The sequence below is a fragment of the Miniopterus natalensis genome, chromosome X (genome assembly GCF_054644295.1).
Source record: "Miniopterus natalensis isolate mMinNat1 chromosome X, mMinNat1.hap1, whole genome shotgun sequence".
Taxonomy (NCBI): Eukaryota; Metazoa; Chordata; class Mammalia; order Chiroptera; family Miniopteridae; genus Miniopterus; species Miniopterus natalensis.
This window is the reverse complement of record NC_142103.1, coordinates 10,393,851-10,414,470: the sequence shown is the minus strand read 5'-3', so window position 1 is coordinate 10,414,470 and position 20,620 is coordinate 10,393,851.

Genomic DNA, 20,620 nt, shown 5'->3' with positions numbered 1-20,620 from the left:
TTTATACATAAAATGGAAGCAAAGTTTTCTTTATTAACTTTTATTTATTCAACAGTTTTACCTTTTTGTTGTAAAAAAATGAGTGGGAGTTCTTATCTTTCTTGCCCATAAAACCCATTTAAATATTTTCAAAAACTAATTTGCCTCCTTTGGAATACTTGCTCTTAGTATATAAAAGATATCCCATCCCTTCTGTGGAGGCTTTGTATTTTGCAGACCTACTGAGAAATAATATTCATAATAATAACAAGCAATTATTGGTTGAGCTTACTCTGTGCCAAGGACTACATATATTGTCTTACCCACCCCACAGGACTGTCGTGAAGAGTGAGGAAGCTCATGTATATGAAGTGCTTAGTGCAGTGCCTGGCATATAGTAAGCGTCAATAAAAGTGGGTGATTATTACTGTTATTGTTACTACTATTACTATTATTGAGTTATTGGAACAGACACAACCAGGGGCCTTGAAAAAGCAAAGTTCAGGGTATAATGACCAAAGTTCTTGCTAGATAGAGCAAAGCAGCTGGGAATAGGATAGCACAAGATTCTAGAGATATGGCAGAGGAATAATGGTCTGGAAGCAGCAGAAAGTAAAGAATAGGCTGACAACTGCCTCACTTCCAGCCTTGGGAATAAAGGGTGACTACTTTTTAAAAAATCCCACAAACACAAATTTTGTTATTATTTTTAATTTTTAAATTACAGCTGATGTGCAACACTATCAACACTATATTAGTTTCAGGTGTACAACCCTGTGATTAGACAATTATATAACTTATGAAATGATTACCCCTATAAATCTAGTACCCATCTGACACCGTGTACAGTTTTACAATATTATTGACTATATTCCCTATGCTGTACTTTACATCACCATGACTATTCTGTAACTACCACTTTGTACTTCTTAATTCCTTCATCTTTTTCACCCATCCTCGCAACCCCATTGCCTCTGGCAACTGTCAAAATGTTCTATGTATCTATGAGTCTGTTTCTGTTCTGCTTATTTGTTTTGTTTTGTTATATTCCATGTATAAATAAAATCTTCTGACATTTGTCTTTGACTTCTTTCACTCAGCTCAGTACCCCCTAGGTCCATCCATGCTGTTGCAGATGGCAAGATTTCATTCTTCTGTATGGCTCAGTCATATTCCATTGTATATATGCACCACTTCTTCTTTATCCATTCATCCATTGGTGGACATTTCAGTTGCTTCCATATCTGGGCTATTATAAATAATACTGCAATAAACATATAATATATATGTCTTTTCAATTTAGTGTTTGGGTTTCTTTGGATAAATACCCAGAAGTGGAGTTGCTGGGTCCTTCTTTTTGTCTTGTTATAGCCTTTGTTTAAAGCCTATTTTGTCTGATATAAGTATTGCTACCCCAGCCTTTTGTTTGTTTCCATTTTCATGAATATCTTTTTCATCCCTTTCCTTTCAGTCTGTGTGTGTCTTTCAATCTGAAGTGAGTCTCTTGTAGACAGCATATGTAAGGGTCTGCTTTGTTATCCATTCTGTTACCTTATGTCTTTTGATTGGAGTATTTAATCCATTTGCATTTGAAGTAATTGTTGATGGATATGTGTTGATTGCCATTTGATTATTCATATTTTTCTTCATTTTTTCCATCTTCTTTTTTTAATTTGTTTTGTTAATCATCACCTGAAGATACTTTTTCCATTGCTTTTTAGAGAGGGTAGGAGGGAGGGAGGGAGGGAGGGAGGGAGGGAGGGAGGGAGGGAGGGAGGGAGACAAAGGGAGTGAGGGAGAGTGAAACATCAATGTGAGAAAGACACAATCCATCAGTTGCCTCCCACGCGAGACGTTACCAGGGCCGGGGATCAAACCTGCAACTGAGGTATGTGCCCTTGACTGGATATCAAACCTATGACCCTTCAGCCTGTAGGCTCACTCTCTAACCACTGAGACAAACTGGCCAGGGCTCCGTCCAGATTTTTATCTGCCACACATGGGTGTGTGACCAGCCCTTCTGCATCTCTGCCCCTCTTACCAGTCTGAATGTGGCTTCTTTAATTTCATAGTTGTAGGACTTCCATTCAGCTTGATTTCAGGTGGTTCTGAATGATGATTGTTTTGTAGTTTAGTTGTAATTTTGATGTGGTTGTGGGAGGTTCTGAGTCCATGTTTATCTGTGTTGCCATCTTGACTGGAAGTTCTTTATGCTGTTCTGATTGGGTATTTTCTGTTTCCTTTTCTTCCAAATCACTGATTTGATTTTCTGCTTCATCTACTCTACCGTGGATTCCCTGTAATTTATTCTTCATTTCAGTTAGTGTATTCTTCATTTCTGACTGGTTCTTTTTTATAGTGTCCATGTTGTTTTTCATGCTGTTGAAGGTCTCACAGAGTTTCTTGAGCACCCTTATTACCATTGTTTGGAACTCCATATCTGGTAGTTTGCTTGTCTATGTTTCATTTTGTTCTTTTTCAGAATATTTCTCCTGTTCTTTCATTTAGGACCTCTTTCTTTGACTCCTCATTTTGGCTGCTTCCCCGTGTTTGTTTTTATGTATTCCCTAGAGCTGCTATGTCTCCTGGACTTGGTTCACTGGCCTGATGTAATAGATGTCCTATAGGGCCCCCAAGCTCAGCATTCCTGCTACTCCCCTCTATGTGGGCTGTGTCCACTGTCCTGTTGTAGTTGAGCCTTGATTGCTGTTGGCACATCACTGGGAGATATTGACCCCCCCCAGGCCAACTGGTTTTGAGGACAGGCTTTGACTACAGCAGAGGAACTGCTATATGGGGCTGACCCATGGAGTAGGACTCACTTCAGTGGGGCTCTGGTGCCCACTGGTCCACTCCTTGAGTGTGTCACTTGTGGAGATGTTTGGGTTGCAATCTGGCATGGTCTGAAGCTGTCCACTGGGTGCACTGGCCCTGGGGCCTCCCAGGAGGTGCAAGGTCAGCCGCTGCCTGTGTCCTGCCCAGGGCCACTCAAAATGATCTACAGAATGATCTACAGATGGCTGCTGGGCTTGGAGGTGTCCAGGAGGCCAAACTGCAAACCAAGGCTGGCTGCTACTAGTGCCGGGCCTGGGGCCACTTATCAAGCAGTACAGGGTACACAGAGGCCAAGTGCTGCTTGTTTGAGAGATTTTAGGAAAGTTTGAAGCATGAACCAAGACAAGTCATTTGTATGGAAAAGCCACTTGAAATGGCTTGGGTGGGAACACAAGCTGGGTGAAGCGGGGGTCTCAGGGAATCACCACGGTGGGGTGAACAGTGTGGGCTGGGTTGATGGAGACTCAGATATGGTGCCCACCTGCTGTGGGGGTGGGGAGGGCTCAGAAAAGGAACAATGGCCTCTGCCAGCCCTTTTGTCTGGGAGAAGCTGCCCCTCCAGCTATTGCCCTGATGCCAGCAATTCAGTTCCTCCTCATAAGTCCCTGGTGCCTTTCAAGCTGCTGCCCCAGAGCTGGCGCTCAGAGGGAGTGAGTCTGAGTAAGTCTGTATGTGGGTCCTTTAGGAGGAATGCCTGGGACTCCAGAAGCCTCTGTTCACTCAGCCACAGTCCTCACTTGTTTTTACAGCCAGAAGTTATGGGGACGTCTCTTCCTGGCACTGGAACCCTGGGCTGGGGGACCTGGTGTGGGGCTGAGAGCCCTCGCTCCTCAGGGGGTCCTCCACAGCAAGACATTCCACCCAATTTTTAACCTCCACACCAGCCCATTCTGTGTCTCTGCCCCTTCTATCAGTATGGATGTGACTTCTTCTTTATATCCTTAGTTATAGGACTTCTATTCATTTAGATTTCAGGCATTTTGCATGATAATTGTTCTGTAGTTGAGTTGTAATTTGGATGTGGTTGTGGGAAGTTCTGAGTACCACGTTTACCTACGGCACCATCTCAACCAGAACTCAAGGTATGACTACTTTTTTTTTTTTTTTTAATTTTTATTTGTGTTTAAAGTATTACAGATGTCCCTTTTCCTCCCCAATGACCCATTCCCCCCCGTTCCTTCCCCCTCCCCACTCTCCCCACCATTGTCCGTGTCCTTGGGTTGTGTATATATGCACAAAAATTCTTTGGTTACTCTCTCCCCCTCCATCCCCCCGCCCCCCTCCATCCCTCTGACCTTTGGTCAGTCTCAACTATGCTTCCATGTCATTGAATCTATTGTGCTCGTCAATTTATTAAGTTCTTTAGATTCCACGTATAAGCGAGATCATGTGATATTTTTCTTTTGCTGCCTGGCTTATTTCACTTAGCATAATTTTCTCCAGGTCCCTCCATGCTGTCCCAAAGGGTACGAGCTTCTTCTTCTTTACAGCTGCATAGTACTCCATGGTGTGAATGTCCCACAGCTTTTTAATCCACTCATCTATCTACTGATGGGCACTTGAGCTGTTTCCAGATCTTAGCTATTGTAAACTGTGCTGCTATGAACATAGGGGTGCATAAATCCTTTCTGATGAATGTTTCAGGATTCTTAGGATACATTCCTAGGAGCGGAATCACTGGGTCAAACGGCAACTCCATTTTTAATTTTTTGAGGAACCTCCATACTGTTTTCCATAGTGGCTGCACCAGTCTGCATTCCCACCAACAGTGTACCAGGGTTCCCCTTTCTCCACACCCTCGCCAGCACATGTCGTTTGTTGATTTGTTGATGGAGCCATTCTGACAGGTGTGAAGTGATACCTTATTGTGGTTTTAATTTGCATCTCTCTGATGATTAGCGACGTCTAGCATTTTCTCATGTGTCTCTTGGCCAAGGTACGACTACTTTTGAAGACAGTCTCTAGCAAGGCTAACTATTGAAGTGAATAAGAGCACATCCAGATTTGGGTTTCAGTCCTAGCTGTGTCATTTACTGGCTGTATGACCTTTAATAAATCACTGAACTATTCAGTCTCAATTTCTTCATCTGTAAAATGGAGGTGCTAATAGAATTTAATTCAGAAGGTTATGTGATAACACATATGAGATAATAAATAATAAATGTGAAGTAACTTTGAGTGTCTTCTACCTAGTAAATGTTGTTGTTATTATTAATAATATTCCAACCACCATGCAAAGTAAGCATGAGTACCCCCATTTTACAGTTTAGAAAATCAAGACTTAGAGGGCTTGTTCAAGGAACAATTAATAAGCTCAAGGCTAGAATTTTAAAAAAATATATCTTTATTGATTTTAGAGAGGGAAAGGGAGTGGGAGAGAGAGATAGAACATCAATTGTGAGAGAGAGTCATTGATCGGCTGTGTCCTGCAAGCCCCCTACTGGGGATCGAGCCGGCAACCCAGGCATGTGCCCTGACCCAGAATCGAACTGCGATCTCCTGCTGAGCCATGCTGGATGGGCTAGAATTTGAACTATGATAAATCTGCCCCAAAGCCTATGATGTTTCCCAGAAACATTATTCTCATTAATTTTTAACAATCCTAAATGAGCAGCACAAGGTTAGTTATCACCTTAAAATAATAACAACATCAAACCCCAAACATGCTCCTTAGCCCTTGAGGTACCCTGGATGTTCATTTCACTTGCTTTCAACTCCACGGTAAAGGAGCTGTTTGTTACCTACAGTTTGGTGGAGTTATTTTTTCTTCTTCTTCAAAGCCCTCTTCCCCTTTTTAGTAATATAGTGTTGTTTCCATGAAACAAAGGTGTTTCTGATGTTTCAGCCTTTTCATCTCTCACTTAGCATTCACCTTTTGGCAGGTTTTTATTTTCAGTTAGATGACTGCTGCCCCAAACACAAACGCCTCAGGTCTAAGGACTTTCTGGAGCCTCAATATCTTTGTGAGAATGATGCTAGTGCTGGGCTTGCATTATATAAGAAATTGTAGATCTCACATTTTCAGAAGACCTACCTGCTTCTGTCATCCCTTACATGATGCCGCATTCACACATTTGGCTTCAGTGTTTTTTTGGCATATGGTACTGCTGGCTCTGGCATTGATAATCTCTGCAGCTTCGGTGATACTTCTTTTCTGAAATAGCATGCCCTTTTAGTACTGCTGGCATATGGTGTTCCTAGAGCCTCACTATTGTTACCCAGCAGAGGGGTGAAAAAGGGCACACTTATCTTGCTGAACTTGGGGAGAGCAAGGATTCTGTAGGATTAATGCCTCAGGGAAATTAATGGAATTGTGAGTGGGAATCAGTATTTTTTTTTAGATTAAAAAATGTTTTTATTGATTTTTAGAGAGAGGAAGGGAGAGGGAAAGAGAGAAACACCAATAATGAGGGAGAATCATCGATCAGCTGCCTCCTGCACCCCCCTTACTGGGGATCAAGCCCTAAACCTTGGCATGGTCCCTGACAGGTAATTGAACAGAGACTGCTTGGTTTCTGGGTCTACAGTCTACCACTGAGCCACACCAGGCTGGGCTTGATTTTTGTTTTAGAGAGAGAGAGGCAGGGGGAGAGAGAGAAAGAGAGAGAAACATCAATTTGTTGTTCCACTTATTTATGCATTCATTGGTTGATTCTTGTATGTGCTCTGACTGGGGATTGAACCTGCAACCTTCACATGTGGGGATGACACAGTAACCATCTGAGCTACCCAGCCAGGGCAGTGGGAATCATTATTAATTGCATGGTGTGAATTTATTTGGCAGAAAATTATTGCATGTGTATTATGAAGAAAGCATTGTGCTGAATACTGCAGGAGTACAAAGATATGATCTCTGTCCTTATGAAGCATATGAGTTAATAGAAGACTAAAACAACCTTTAAAATCTTTGTAGAATTTGAAGTCCTCAAGGAAAATACAAAATAGAAAAAAGACTATGGGAATACAGAGAAAGCCTCACAAAGGAAGTGATATCTGGCTCTGACACAAAATAGATGCTCAAGAAATATTTATTAAATTGGAGTTAGACAGATACAATATGACAAAGGGCATTGTAAATGGAGGGAACAGTGTGAAAAATATTGTGGAGGCAGAAACAGTCATAATGTCAGGATGACTATTATTAAAAAAAAGTAAGTAATGGTGAGGATGTGGAGAAAGGGAACCCTTGTGCACTGTTGGTTGGGACTGCAAAATGGTGCAGCCACTATGGAAAACACTATGGAGTTTCCTTAAAAAGTTAAAAATAGCATTACCATATTGTCCAGCAATCCCACCTCTGTGTATTTATCTAAAAGAATGGAAATCAGGATCTCAAAGAGATATCTGCAACCCCATGTTCTCTGCAGGACTATTCACGATAGCCAAGAAGTGAAAACAACCTAAATGTCCATTGACAGATGAATGGATGAAGATAATGTGGTATTTACATAAATAAAATACCATTCAGCATTTAAAAAAGAAGGAAATTTTGCAATATGTAACAGTATGGGTGAACCTGGAGGACATTATGGTAAGTGAAATAAGTTAGTCACAGAAAGACAAATACTGCATGGTTCCACTTATTTGAGGCATCTTAAATAGTCAAATGCATAGAATCAAAGAGCGCAATGTTGGCTGGGGGGAGGGGGAATAGGGAGTTACTTATCAAACTGCTTAGTTTCATTTCAATTAAGCAGATGAATAAGCTCAGATCTCTACAACCTTGTACCTAAAGTCAACAGCATTGCATTGTACGCTTAAAATTTTGTTTAGGGTAGATCTCATGTTAAATGTTCTTATCAAAATAAAGTCAAATAAAATAAAAAAGAATGGTCATAATATATATTAAACAGGAAGTAGTTTAGGCCAATGTGAAATGTGAGGGAGGAGTGGGGAGTGACACTGGCAAGGAGGATCATGGCCTGGAATGCTAGGCTAAGAATTTTGCCTTTTATTGAGCAGGCATTAGGGAGTCACTGAAGATTTTTGAGCACTAGAATAATGACATAGGTTTATTTAATAACATAACTCTGATGACAGAATTGTTGGCCAATTTTTTTTAAACAACAGTTGGAGAGAGGTCAAGAGAATGAGCATGAAGAAAAGGGCCACTATATTTGGTGATCAGGCTGCATTCAAGTCTTCCCCTAAAGAACACTTTTGGTAGAAAGATATAAATGGATAAGTGTGATGGTGGAAGGGAGGTGAGCTAGCCTTAGCAGCTCAGGGACCCAGGAGCCTGAAGGGATGGCTTGTGGAGCCGAGCATCTTTGAAGGTAGAGAAAGGAAGGGGCCTGTGGAGAGGAAAACCCTGGAAATATGGGCCAGATTGGTTAATTCATACAAAGAGATCACAGGAGGATGGCTGAGATGGGAGTTAGTGAAAGGGGTTTCCTTGTACAGGAGCATTGCTTTCTTTTTCAGATATGAAACTAATGGAAGAGAGAGAGAGATGAAAGGAAATGTTTTAAGGAAGAGAATGAGCCACAAGAAAAGGAAAGAGTAACAAAAGTTTGTTTAGGCTTATACATAGAGCCCGACTCTCTTGTCAGAATGCTCTGAACACATTTCTCAAAGCTTGCCCATCATGCAGGCTCCTCCAAAAGATTTATGGCCTGATTGATTCTCTTCAGCTTCAGTCAGAGACAACCTGACAACTGCAGTCGGCTCAGCCCTCCTTGCAGTGAGTCGACACCATCTCTGGTGGGCTTCAAAGACAGTATAAATAGCTCTCCCCTGAGAGCAGCCTATGCTTGGCACCTAGGCAGCCTCATTACACAACCAATTAAACTGCTACCACTTGAAAGGAATCAATGGCAATCCAAGGTCTGCTTGAGTAGACTTTGCATTTCCACATTCACACATGTTGCAGTCTTACAGTCAAGGAGTTCTCTACCACTGCAAGGGGAAGATGCAAACGTGATCTTAGAAACAGGAGATTCTTTCATTTTCTCTAAGGGGGAGTCTCAGAAGATCTTACTTGTTAGCTGGTAGTCAAGATCCCTTTAATCTTTTTGAATAGAAAAGAATCCAGGAAACTCTTTAAACGGTCGGAAACTCAAGGTTTTTGCTCTGTTGCACCCATCTGGAACAGGCATGCCAATTTCTAAGTATTTGTCCTTCTTGGGGGTTTGTAAGTGAGGTCCCTGGGTGTTGAGCACAGTAGAATAAAGTCTGGGGTTTCCCCAGAGAAAGGCTACGGTCCTATTGCAAATGCCTCTTTCAGAAACTACTGTAGCTGGTTCCATTGAAATGAACTGGGAAATGACCTAACAGAAGGACTGAAATGGGAGATGGGCAGAGGGATGCGTGTAAGTTATACCACTGCGTCAGGAGTGGTCACACTGGGCCTTTTGCTTTCTTCAGAAAAATGTTGACTTTCTGAATGCAACACAGTTTCCCATCTACTTAAGTGTGATATTTAAATAAATTGCTTTGCTCTTGAGGGACCTTGTACTCTTTGGCTCAGTGAGAGGCTGGTAGATTGGAGTCAGGAGGAGCTGTCAACATGGAATCTAATAGAGTTTCAGTGTGGGAATATTAGGGGTCAGGCGCAACCTCACATTAGTTATCGCATCTTGTCATTAGATGACATGGATATTACTATAAAGAGTAAATCTGTAGGGAGCATGAAGATTAATCTATAAATTGGCTAGAAGAAGTAGGTGGTTTCAATGTGCAAGCAGGCGCTTCTGTTCAAGATGTGAACACCAAGCCACTGTGTGAGTGGCTCAGATTCCCGCTTCACTAACTTCATAGCACTTTTTACTTTTGAAATACTGTAAATTTTGGATTATTCATTTTTTAAAAAAAAAAACAGGGTTAGGCCTTGTTCCTTGGTGGCCTCAGCTGACAAGAATTCAAAAGCAGGTGACTAACTTTAATGCTGGCCTAAGCAAACAATCAGGGAGGTTTTGCTGCTGTCAAAAATCACCTACTGTATTCTGAAACCAAACCTACTGTGCTCGCAGGTTTTCTATTGCTTTGGAGCATCTGCCTTACTGCTTTCCTTCTTTCCTACAGGACAAGGCACACAGGGGTTATTATTATACTGGCTTCCCCACTGACTGGCTCTGTGATCTTGGTTGAATTACTTAACTCCTCTGAACCTCAGTTCCTCCTAGAGGTAATAATGGGACTTACCTCTGAGACTTGTTGAGGGTGTTCAGTGAAATAATGCATTTGGAGTGGTTAGCACAGGGCCTAACACACAGTAAGTACTAAGTAAATTATAGCTCTTTAATGGTAACACTAACAGCCACTTAAAGCAAATATGTAGTGAATTGGAAATGTGTGTACCTTGAGGCTTCTTTTTATTTGACCCGATTCAAGGTGTTTAGAAAAGGAATGCATAAACATGAGGACACAGGGGTAGGTAAAGAAATATATATTCACATGTCTATTTTCTTTGTATCCTAAGTTTTCATAATTAAGATTTTAAACTAAGTTACAATGAGAAGGGTGTAATAATCTGCCTTTGCTCAAATTCTTAAAACTCAAACTAAGACTGTAACAAAGTTCTGTGTTTTGTCACCCATAACTTATAACATCGCTATTACTGTGGGTAACAATACATGTTCTTAAAAATTTATCAAGTGATGGAACCCAGAAGCCTATACTTGGTATTAGCTGAGGTATCCAGCGTCTCATTTCTCTTTGATCCACCATTTTTTTGGTGGACACATCAGAATAATTGACACCTGGGTATCCTCTAAAACTGCAGTTTCTTGGGCCCCCATCCTCAGAGGTTCAGGTTCAAGAGGATTGGAATGGGCCCAGGAATCAGAAGCACCAAAGGTGATTGAGATGCCAGGGTCCAAGAGTCAGAACTTGAAAACCATGGGTCAGTGGGATCCATCCTATACATACCCCAATGGCACCCCTGGCCATTCCATGCTGTAAATAAGTCTGTGGTCTGAGATTCCTTAGTATCCTTTAGTTGGCATGGCTTTAGAACTCTAGTTCACTTCTATTAATCTCCTGCAGAGTAGACATGAGTCCTTAAGCAAGGTTTGCCCTCTCCTCCTGATATGAGCTCACCTCAGCACCCCACATCATTATCATAATTGTCTCCCAACTTCTGATTAGATACAAACATGACACCAGCAATCATATTTCATATTTAACTTGTAATTGAATGCAGTGTGGTGATTATTCATTCTAATCGAAGGTCATTTCCATGGGATAACAAGTGTTCACAGTAACAATCTCCTTGGGATGCTTTTCTTTTGCCTTATAGCTGCATGTCCTATCCCAACTTCCATTCCCCCAAAGGGAGAGCATGACTTCAGCATCTGCTATTTATTTTGCCTTGATTTTCTCAACTCTCTCTCTCTCTCTCTCTCTCTCTCTCTCACTTAGAGCATCTGTTTGTTAACTGGCTGCCTCCCATGGTTAGTCCTCCTTCTTGGTCTCTCTCTTTCCTCCAACAATCTCCCTAGTCCTCATGGTCACTTAGAATGGAATTTATAAAAACAATCTGTGAATCATTTCTGTAGAAGACTAAGTTTCAGTCTTCTCCATCAGTACCTCAGAATGTGGCCTTATTTGGAAATAGGGTCTTTGCAGATATATCAAGTTAAAATGAGGTCATTAGGGTGGACCCTCATTCAGTATGACTGTTGTTCTTATAAAAAGGGAAAATTGGAGACACAGATATACATAGAGGAAAGATAGTGCAAAAACACACAAGAGGAAGGTGGCCATTTGACTAGAATGATGCATCTATAAGCCAAAGAATGCCAAGGATTGCCAGCAAATGCCAGAAGCTAAGAGGCAAGGAAGAATTCTCCCCTAGAGCCATCAGAAAAAGCATGGTCCTGCTGATACCTTGATTTTGTCTCAACAAATATTAGACAATATATATTTGTTGTTTAAGTCACCCAGTTTGTGGCAGTTAGTTATGGCAGCCCTAGGAAACTAATATACCCACCTTGGATACTCTTGTAATCTTCAAAAAGTAAATATTATTAAAGTCAGAGGAATTTGTCAAAAGAGCAAGTATGTAGCGCACAAAATTTGTCTGTTTTAGATTACATTGCATTTGTACTTGGAGTAAGAAAAAAAAAATGTCCATGGTGTCATTGTCATGATTGTTGCCCATGCTTTCTATTAAATCTGTAAAATTGTTTTGTTGTTGTTTTGTTGCTTGTGCTTATTCTGAGACTTGGAAGATTTCTGAGGAATATGTTCTCATTGGTGGTTGCATAGGGTAGACACGTTGCCAACACTTTCTTTAGACATAATTATAGTTTTTGAGGATTATTATAGGTCCCTAGTTGTGTGGCACTATCCAGCTATACCTTTGTTCTCTCATCTTGCTTTCAAGCCAATGCATTTAGGCCATGTTAGCATAAGGCCCTTTATATTAATGCCTTAGTAATACAGCTGTCACTACTATCTCATAGGACAGTGACAAGATCCAGGATTATATACTTTTTGCTAAGCATCAAAGTCAAGAAATTTATAGCAATAACTACCTTCTTCCTCGTCCTGACATTGTTGCAGTTACTAAGAATTGTCAATGCACATGTAGTGCTAATCTACACTGGGAAATACCCAGACCAGATCTCATGACAGATGTTGGAAATTTTCATAAACAGGGACCTTCACTTTTAATCCCTGTGATAGTGTTTTCCCAGTGCTGTGCTTGTAGTGCTGCTGAAACTTAGATGGCTAAGAGTGTGCTGTGAAGACTGCATTGAGGTCGAGGAGAAGAAACAGGGGTTATTTAACCATGGCTAAAATAAATGATGATGAAAATTGCTGTAACTTTACAAAGGGCATTATTAATGGGTACTGGGCAGAACGAAACAGCAATGGATTTGGCATCACCCAGTCTTGGATTTCAATTCTGTGTGACTTTGGAAATATGACCAAAATTTACTGAGCCTCAGATTAAAAAGTACTTATATGAAAAATTCCAAACATTCCAAAGGTAAAAAAGAAAAATATAGTATACATAAATGTACTCACCACCAAGTTTTAAAATAATTATATATCACAAATACAGTTGTAACCTCATGTATATCCTTCCCCAAGCACATTTGCCTCCTTGCTCTGGGACCCTGCCACTCTCCCCAGTCCCACCACAAACACACTTGAAGCGGTTAATATTGAACAGTCAAAAAGGCTCTGACATATAGAAAGTAAAATTGCTTCTGAATTGGCAGAGGTTGGTAAAGACTCTCTTTTTTTGGACCTTTTTATTGAATTTATTGGGGTGACACTGGTTAACAAAATTATACAGGTTTCAGGTGCACAATTCTACATCACATCATCTGTATACTGTATTGTGTGTTCACCACCCCAAGTCAAGTTTTCTTCCATCACCATTTATTCCCCCCTATACTCTCCTCTACCTCCCTCCACCCCTCCCCTCAGCAATCACCACACTGATGCTCATGTCCATGAGTTCTTTCTCTTTTTTATTCTTTTTTGCTCAATTCCTCCACCAACCATCCCCTCCTCCGAAAATTGTCAGCCTACTCTCTATCTGTCTCAATTTTTGTTGTTAGTTTATTTTGTTCATTAGAGTCCACATATGAGTGAAATCATACAGTACTTATCTTTCGATGACTGACTGGCTTATTTCACTGAGCATAATGCTTTCTAGGCCCATCCCTGCTGTTGCAAAAGGTAAGATTTCCTCCTTTTTTACAGCTTCATAGTATTCCATTATGTAAATGAACCACAGCTTTTTATCCATTCATCTACTGATGGACTCTTGGGTTGCTTCCAAATCTTGGCTATTGTAAATAATACTGCAATGAACATAGGAGTGAATATATTCTTTCTTTTGCTCACTTTGGGATGGTTTAATGTTCTTTTTTAGTTTTTTAAAGTGTAAAGCTAGATTGTTTGAGTTTTTTCTTGTTTCTTGGGGTAGGCCTGAAATGCTATGAATTTCCCTCTTAGGACTGCTTTTACTGTGTCCCATAGATTTGGGGTTGTTGTGTTCTCATTTTCATTTGTTTCAAGGTATCTTTTAATTTCTTCCTTGATCTCATTGTTAACCCATTCATTGTTTAGTAACATGTCATTTAGCTGGTAGAGACTCTCTTATTGTAGGTTTAATTAACATATTAGGTGAAAGATTAGTAAGAGGGTTTTTTTAGGGAAGTCATAGATGTTACTTTTACTTTTAAAATATTAATTAGAATCTGCTGGGAAAATATTAGATTTCTAGTAGGCTGTATTATTTTCTGAACAAGACTAGATTAGTTAGTCCTTGTATTGAGTTCTTAGTACACATTGGCTTTATGTGAGAGTGATGGGTAAGTTTCTGTATTAACTTGGCTGGGTCACAGTGCTCATATATTTGGTTGAACATTATTCTGGCTATTTCTGTGAGGGCCTTGTTTTGGATGAGATTAACATTGAAATTGGTGGACTTTGAGTAAAGCAGATTACCCTCCACAATTTGGACGGGCCTCAGCTGATCAGTTGAAGGCCTTAAGAGAATGCATATTTACCTCCCCTGAGCAAGAAATACATTCTTTCTAGATGTGTATTCTTTCTACATGTAAGGAAACTGAGTCTCAGAGAGGATAAATAATTTGCTCATGGTTTCAAAGCTACTCAGTGGCAGAGCTGGGATTCAAATCCAGGTCTGTTTGACTCTACTACACTGTGCTGCCTTGTAAGAATTCAATTTAATGACTCAATTTTTCAAAGGGAACACTGAGTAGTCTGGTTTGGCTACAACATATAGTATATATAGGAAAATAATGGGTCAGAAAACTAGAAAAGTACAATGAGGCCAGATTATTGGGGGGAGGCACTTAAATGCCCACCTAAGGAATCTATACTTATTTTGATTTTACAGATGAGAAAACTGAGGCTCATAAAGCTAAGAAAGCTTCTCGTGTTTTCAAGTTTAGTAAGTGGTAGAACTAGAATTTAACTGAGGTTCAAGTGATGTCAGAGTCTGAGGTCTGTATCATTTTCTCAAGTGCTTCCTATCCATTGGCTCTAGCTACTCAGCCATTCAAAAAAACCAAAAAAGCCCAACAAAATAAAACATATTTTGAGCACTTACTATATGCCACAAATTGGACAAACTGCTGTGCATTCAATAGCTCAATTAGCATTTCCAGCAGTGCTATAAAGGAGAGCACTATATTTACTCTCACTTTATAAATGAGGAAACTGTGTCTCAGAGAGGTAGAGTAACTTGCCTAAAGTTTTACTGTGAATATATTGTATAGCTATGTACAGAATGGTGATAGTTGATACTTCAGGAGTAGATGTGGTCATTGAGGAGGATAACTGGGGCACTAATCCCATTATGACCTCACTTCATGGCCTCATATTACCCGTATTACCTCCCTAAATCCCCATCTCCAAATACCATCATACTGATGGTTAGGGCTTCAAAATATGAATTTTGTGGGGACACACTTCAGTCTGTAGCAGAAGGGAAGAGAAGAGAAAGAGAATAAAAATTGAACAGAACCTGAGAGAGTCCACATGAAGACAGAGGAGGCAAAAGAGCCAGTGGAGACTGAGACACTTGTCAGAGAAGTACTATACTCTGGAGGATGAGGCAGGGAAGAGGTTTCTAGGAGATGTGGCCAAGAGTTTTGAATGTTTTTAAGTCACTTCAGTGGACAAGGTCACATGAAGTGCCAAAACATTGTATTTCGTCACTAGGGATGCTTCAGAGTAGTTGTAGATGGCAGAGCATTAGGGACTAAGGACAGACTTCAGAGGATTAAAGAAGCAGAGAACAGAGCACAAGTTGATGCTGAGGTTGGGTGGAGACAGCAAATAGAGGAAGGGGCGATCTCAGGTTGAAGAAAATAAATTTTAGATGGAGGATACTAAATGATTTTGAATGATTGACTGGGAGGGGATAGTAGAGGGAAGACTGGGGTTCAAGCAAATCAGCAAGTGAGGGTGTTAAATCATTAATGGGGTGAATTCCTAAGGGAACTGAGAGGGAAAGGGGACTGAGTGGAGTTGGAGAGCTAAGCTTTGGACAGGAGGATACATGTGGTGCAAGGGACACAACACAGGTTTTACAGTGTTACAGACTTGGTTCTGTTTTTTGTTCAACTACTTATTAATTTATGACATTGTTTAAGTCACTTAATCTTTCTCAGCCTCAGTCTCCATAACTTTCAAATGGAGGTAATGATAGGGTTTATTTCTTAGGGTAGTTGTGAGAATCCAATGAGATAACAGATGGGAAAGCACCTATCTTAGAGTCTGGCACCTAGGGGTGCTCAGTAAAGAAACAATGCAGGAAAATGCAGAGATATTGGAAGGAGTAAAATGGAATTAGCACATATAAATTTGGCTCATAATTTAAAAGGTAGCCTAAGGAATATTGTTCCTTGCCTAGATTGGGTGCACTAGTGCCCACTGTGGTAGGTGTTAGTGCTGCTCACTAATAATCCTGGTGCTTCTCTTTCTGGGCAGAGAGTAGGATTATACTTTTCTCCTCTCTTGAAGTTATATGTGGCCATATGACTTGCTTTGGTAAGTGGAATATGAGCACAAGTAACATGTGCCATTTCTTAAGTGGAAGCATTTGTTAGCTATCAACTCACCAGTGCTCTCTTCCTCTGCCTTGTCAAATGGGAAAGCACTTATTGATAATGGAAATAAAATGCTGAGCCATCTAATGGAGGACAGCTGCCCTAGACAGTCATCCAGACCTGCAGTGAACCCTTTGGGAAAGAAAGATTTCACTTATATGTGGAATCTAAAGAACAATATAAACGAACACACAAAACAGAAACAGACCCAGATATAGAGAACAGACTGATGGTTGCCAGAGGGGAGGGGAATTGGGGGACTGGGTGAAAAAGGTGAAGGGATTAAGAAGTACAGATTGGTAGTTACAAAATAGTCATAGGGATGTAAAGTACAGCATAGGAAATATAGTCAATAATATTGTGATAACCATGTACGGTGCCAGGTGGCTACTGGAAATATTAGGGGGAATACTTTGTAAACTATAAGAAACTTGTGCTGTTTTAACCCACTGAAATCTTGAGAAATCATTTACTATTGCAGCATAACCTGGCCTATCCTGATTTATATGCCCCCCAAAAGTATAATTGAAATGTCCCTTTATTTAATACCTACTAGTGTCTTTGAGGACATAGTTTGAAAAGTGAGGATAAAATTAATGTGACTGATTTTTAACAACTTGCCAAAATTTGTAATCCCCCAAATTAATGTTCTTGTCTTCAAAGTAGTCACTGTAGGATTATGTAATAATGTAAATGATGTTAAAAACAGTTATTAAATTACTTTTACAGGACAGCCTCAAAATGGATTAACTGTTATTTACTATGTACCAGGCACTGGGGATACAGAGATGAAAAGACATGTTCTTTCTTCTTCAGGAGCTCATAGTGATGTAGCAGGAAATACGTAAGTGTTCTACAGTGTTGCAATGGATGGAAGAGCCATATATGAGGAAATGGTCAGTTCTACCATAGATTCAGGGAAGACTTCATAGATGAGATAGATTGGGGTGAAGGCGAGGCTAGACCAGGCAGAGAGACAACAGGAGCAAAGGCATGGAGGTTTGAAGTAGCATGGTACATTCAGATAAGTGCAAATACTTCTGTATGTCCAGAGCCTGGTGTGAGAAGGGGATGCTGACAGTTGTGAGGATGGAGATCAGGTATGGGGAAGATCATGGAGGGCCACTCATGGTGTTAGCAAGGATTAGAGCACAGACAATGCTGCCCTGGAGCCAGTGGTCCAAAATCCTTTTTTGCAGAAGACAAAAGATAATGGCACCAAGTGCTTCTTTAGCTAGATATTGACCATGACCTCCAAATGTGTCCAAGTTTCTCATTATTGTGAAAGACATTAACTTGATATTTGTCTCCTTAAGTTTCTGATAAGTATGAATCTCTCTAGTTTCTTAATGGCCTTTGTTCTGCTTTCATGTTTTTGTCCCATTTTTGTGTTATGCTGAATCTTAAAACTCATTTCAATTTATTTAGAAAGTAATATGAATCCCAAGTCAGGGTATCATAGAAACATTGAAGTCTAGATCTAGAAGATGCCTTTGCATATAACTGAGGGCAAGGTGTATGGGACATCAGTAGAGCCCACTCTTACAGGTGGGACTTTGTCCTCAGGTCATCTGGAATATTCTTTCATGCTTAACTTTCCCATGTTTTATGTGTGCGAGGGAGTAAGGTGAGGGAAACTTGGAAAGACATCTAAAAATCCATGCTGTCATCTCAGATTTCTGAGTTTAAGAATCCACTTCTCAAATTAAATTACAGTTTAGTCCCTCTAGTTTTGACTAGTGTTTCTCCTTAAACCTTAAAAAAGATGCTTGTTTACCTCCCTTTTGTATTTTTTCAGAGTTTATTCAGACTTTTTTCTTGTATTATACTTAAGGGTGGGCAAAATGTTCTTGATATTGCAGGCAGAATTGTGTTTCCAGGAACCAATTTATGTATCCATTGGGTCAAGTGTCTTCATGTCAAAATCTTAACGAAAAATGTCAAAGGATTTGCCATTTATTCATTTCACAAAATCATTACAGTTATCAGTGGCTGCTTTGGAGACCCAATAGCAGAGTTGAGTAAAAATGTTACAATACAATCTCTGTTGCCAGTACATTCTGTTCATAAACCAATGTCTAAAAGTTCAAGTGTCATACAATAAAGATTAAATGTTAATGTAAATTCTTGTCTTTAGAATTATAATTGGATAGATATACACACATATACACACATATATATTATAAAACTTTTGATAAAGTATATGCTGTTCTTAGTGATGGTCAGTGCAATATTCCTTATAATTTTAAAAATTTGGAATCAAACTAAATGACATACAATAGGATATTTGTTAAATAACTTATGGTACAATGATAGAATCAAATATTATGTAGTTGTGTTTGGCAGAATTCTAAGATCACCTCCAAGTTTCCAGACCATGATGTACATACCTGGCATAATACTCTCCTCTGAAGTGTGGGCAAGACATATGAATATGATAGGATAATTTCTCCCTTGATTAGGTTACAATATGTGAAAAAAAGTGACAAGATAGTGACTCCTGTGATTATATTGTAGCAGACTGGATGGATTCTCTTGTATGTTCTAAAAAAATAAGTTGTCATGTCATGAGAGGGCTGTGTGCTAGGATAGGAGAGTGGCCTCTAAGATCTTAGAGTAACTCTTGACAGACAGCTACCAAGAACACAATCTCAAGGAAATGAATTCTGCCAAAACCTGGAATGAGCTCAGAAGAGGACCCTGAGCCTTAGATAAGGTCACGGCCACAGCCACAGCCAACCCTTGATTTCAGCTTGGTGAGACCTTGAGTAGATGATGTAGCTAACTCATGCCTGGAATCCTGACCTCTAGAAAGTGTGAGACAACAAATTTGTGTTTTAAGCCACTAATTTTGTGGTAATTGGTTATTCAACAATAGAAAATTAATACAATAGCCATTTAAAATATGTTTATGAAAATGTATTAAATCATTTTTGAAACTACAGTAATACCCACTTATCCATGGGGTATATCTTCCAGTGGATGCTATAAACCACAGATAGTATTGAGTCCTATATATAGTATGTTTTTTCCTATACATACACTTCTATGACAACATTTAATTGACAAATTAGGCACAGTAAAAGATTAACAACAATAACTAATAATGAAAACAGTTATGTAAATGTGGTCCCTCTCTCTCTCTCTCTGATTATCAATCTGATAACAGACAGGTACTGAGTGACAAACTGGTAGGTGGCATATGCAGTACAGATATGCTGGACAAAGGTATGATTCACATCCTGGGTGGGTTGAAGTGGGATGGCAGGAGGTTTCATCATGATACTCAGAATGGTGTGCAACTTAAAGCTTATAAATTGTTTATTTCTGAAATTTTCCATTGAATATTTTTGACTGGGTATCTGAAACCATGAAAAGCAAAACCACGGATAAGGGGAACTACTATACTTACAAGATTTCCTAGGAGCACTAAAGAAAATAACAGATAAAAGGCTGCAAAGAAATATTCATTCATGTCAAAAGTAGTGTTGCTGGGATTTTGAGCGATTTCTTTTTTTGCTCTTTTTACATGTTTCTATATACATTTTCTAGAATGAGAATAATCTGATGACCAGAAATAATTAAGTATAACCCCAGAAAAAAGTAAGAAATATATAGATGTTGAGAATATAAAAAGTATTGAAGAAAATTGTGCTTTTCTTAAAGATGTTTGTCAGAGTAATTTTACTTACATAAATATGAACTCATGACTCAAAAAACATATTTTCTATTTTTGTCCACTAAAATGGCTTAGAAGTAATGCTACCCCAGTATCAATGAACACATCTAGCACTGAGATCTTGGTTTCTAAATACTATTTGCTACTGAAAAAAACCCAAAGATTTTTATAGAAATAGCTGATTCCAGGTCTGGGGCAGGGAAACTACAAAGTCAACCTGGAATATACTGCTGTGACAGAAAGCAACAAAGTACTTAAAGAATAATGGAGTCATATCATAGGACCATCTGAGCCAGCCCTAGGGGGAACTCTCTGGTCGAATTTGGGACAATCTGAATATCAAAAAAATAACGATTATAATTGTTTGTAACACATTAATTTAAAAAATTTATGAGTCCATTGTGATTATCTATCATCTATCTACCTATCATCTATCATCTATCTCTATCATCTATCTATAATCTAATCTATCATCTATCTATCTGAATAGCAGAAAAAGAAAAGCTTTTCTTCAAAATAGAATGTCAAAATCATAGAATTAAAATGTCATCATTTTACAACTCTCAATGTAATAATTGCTCAT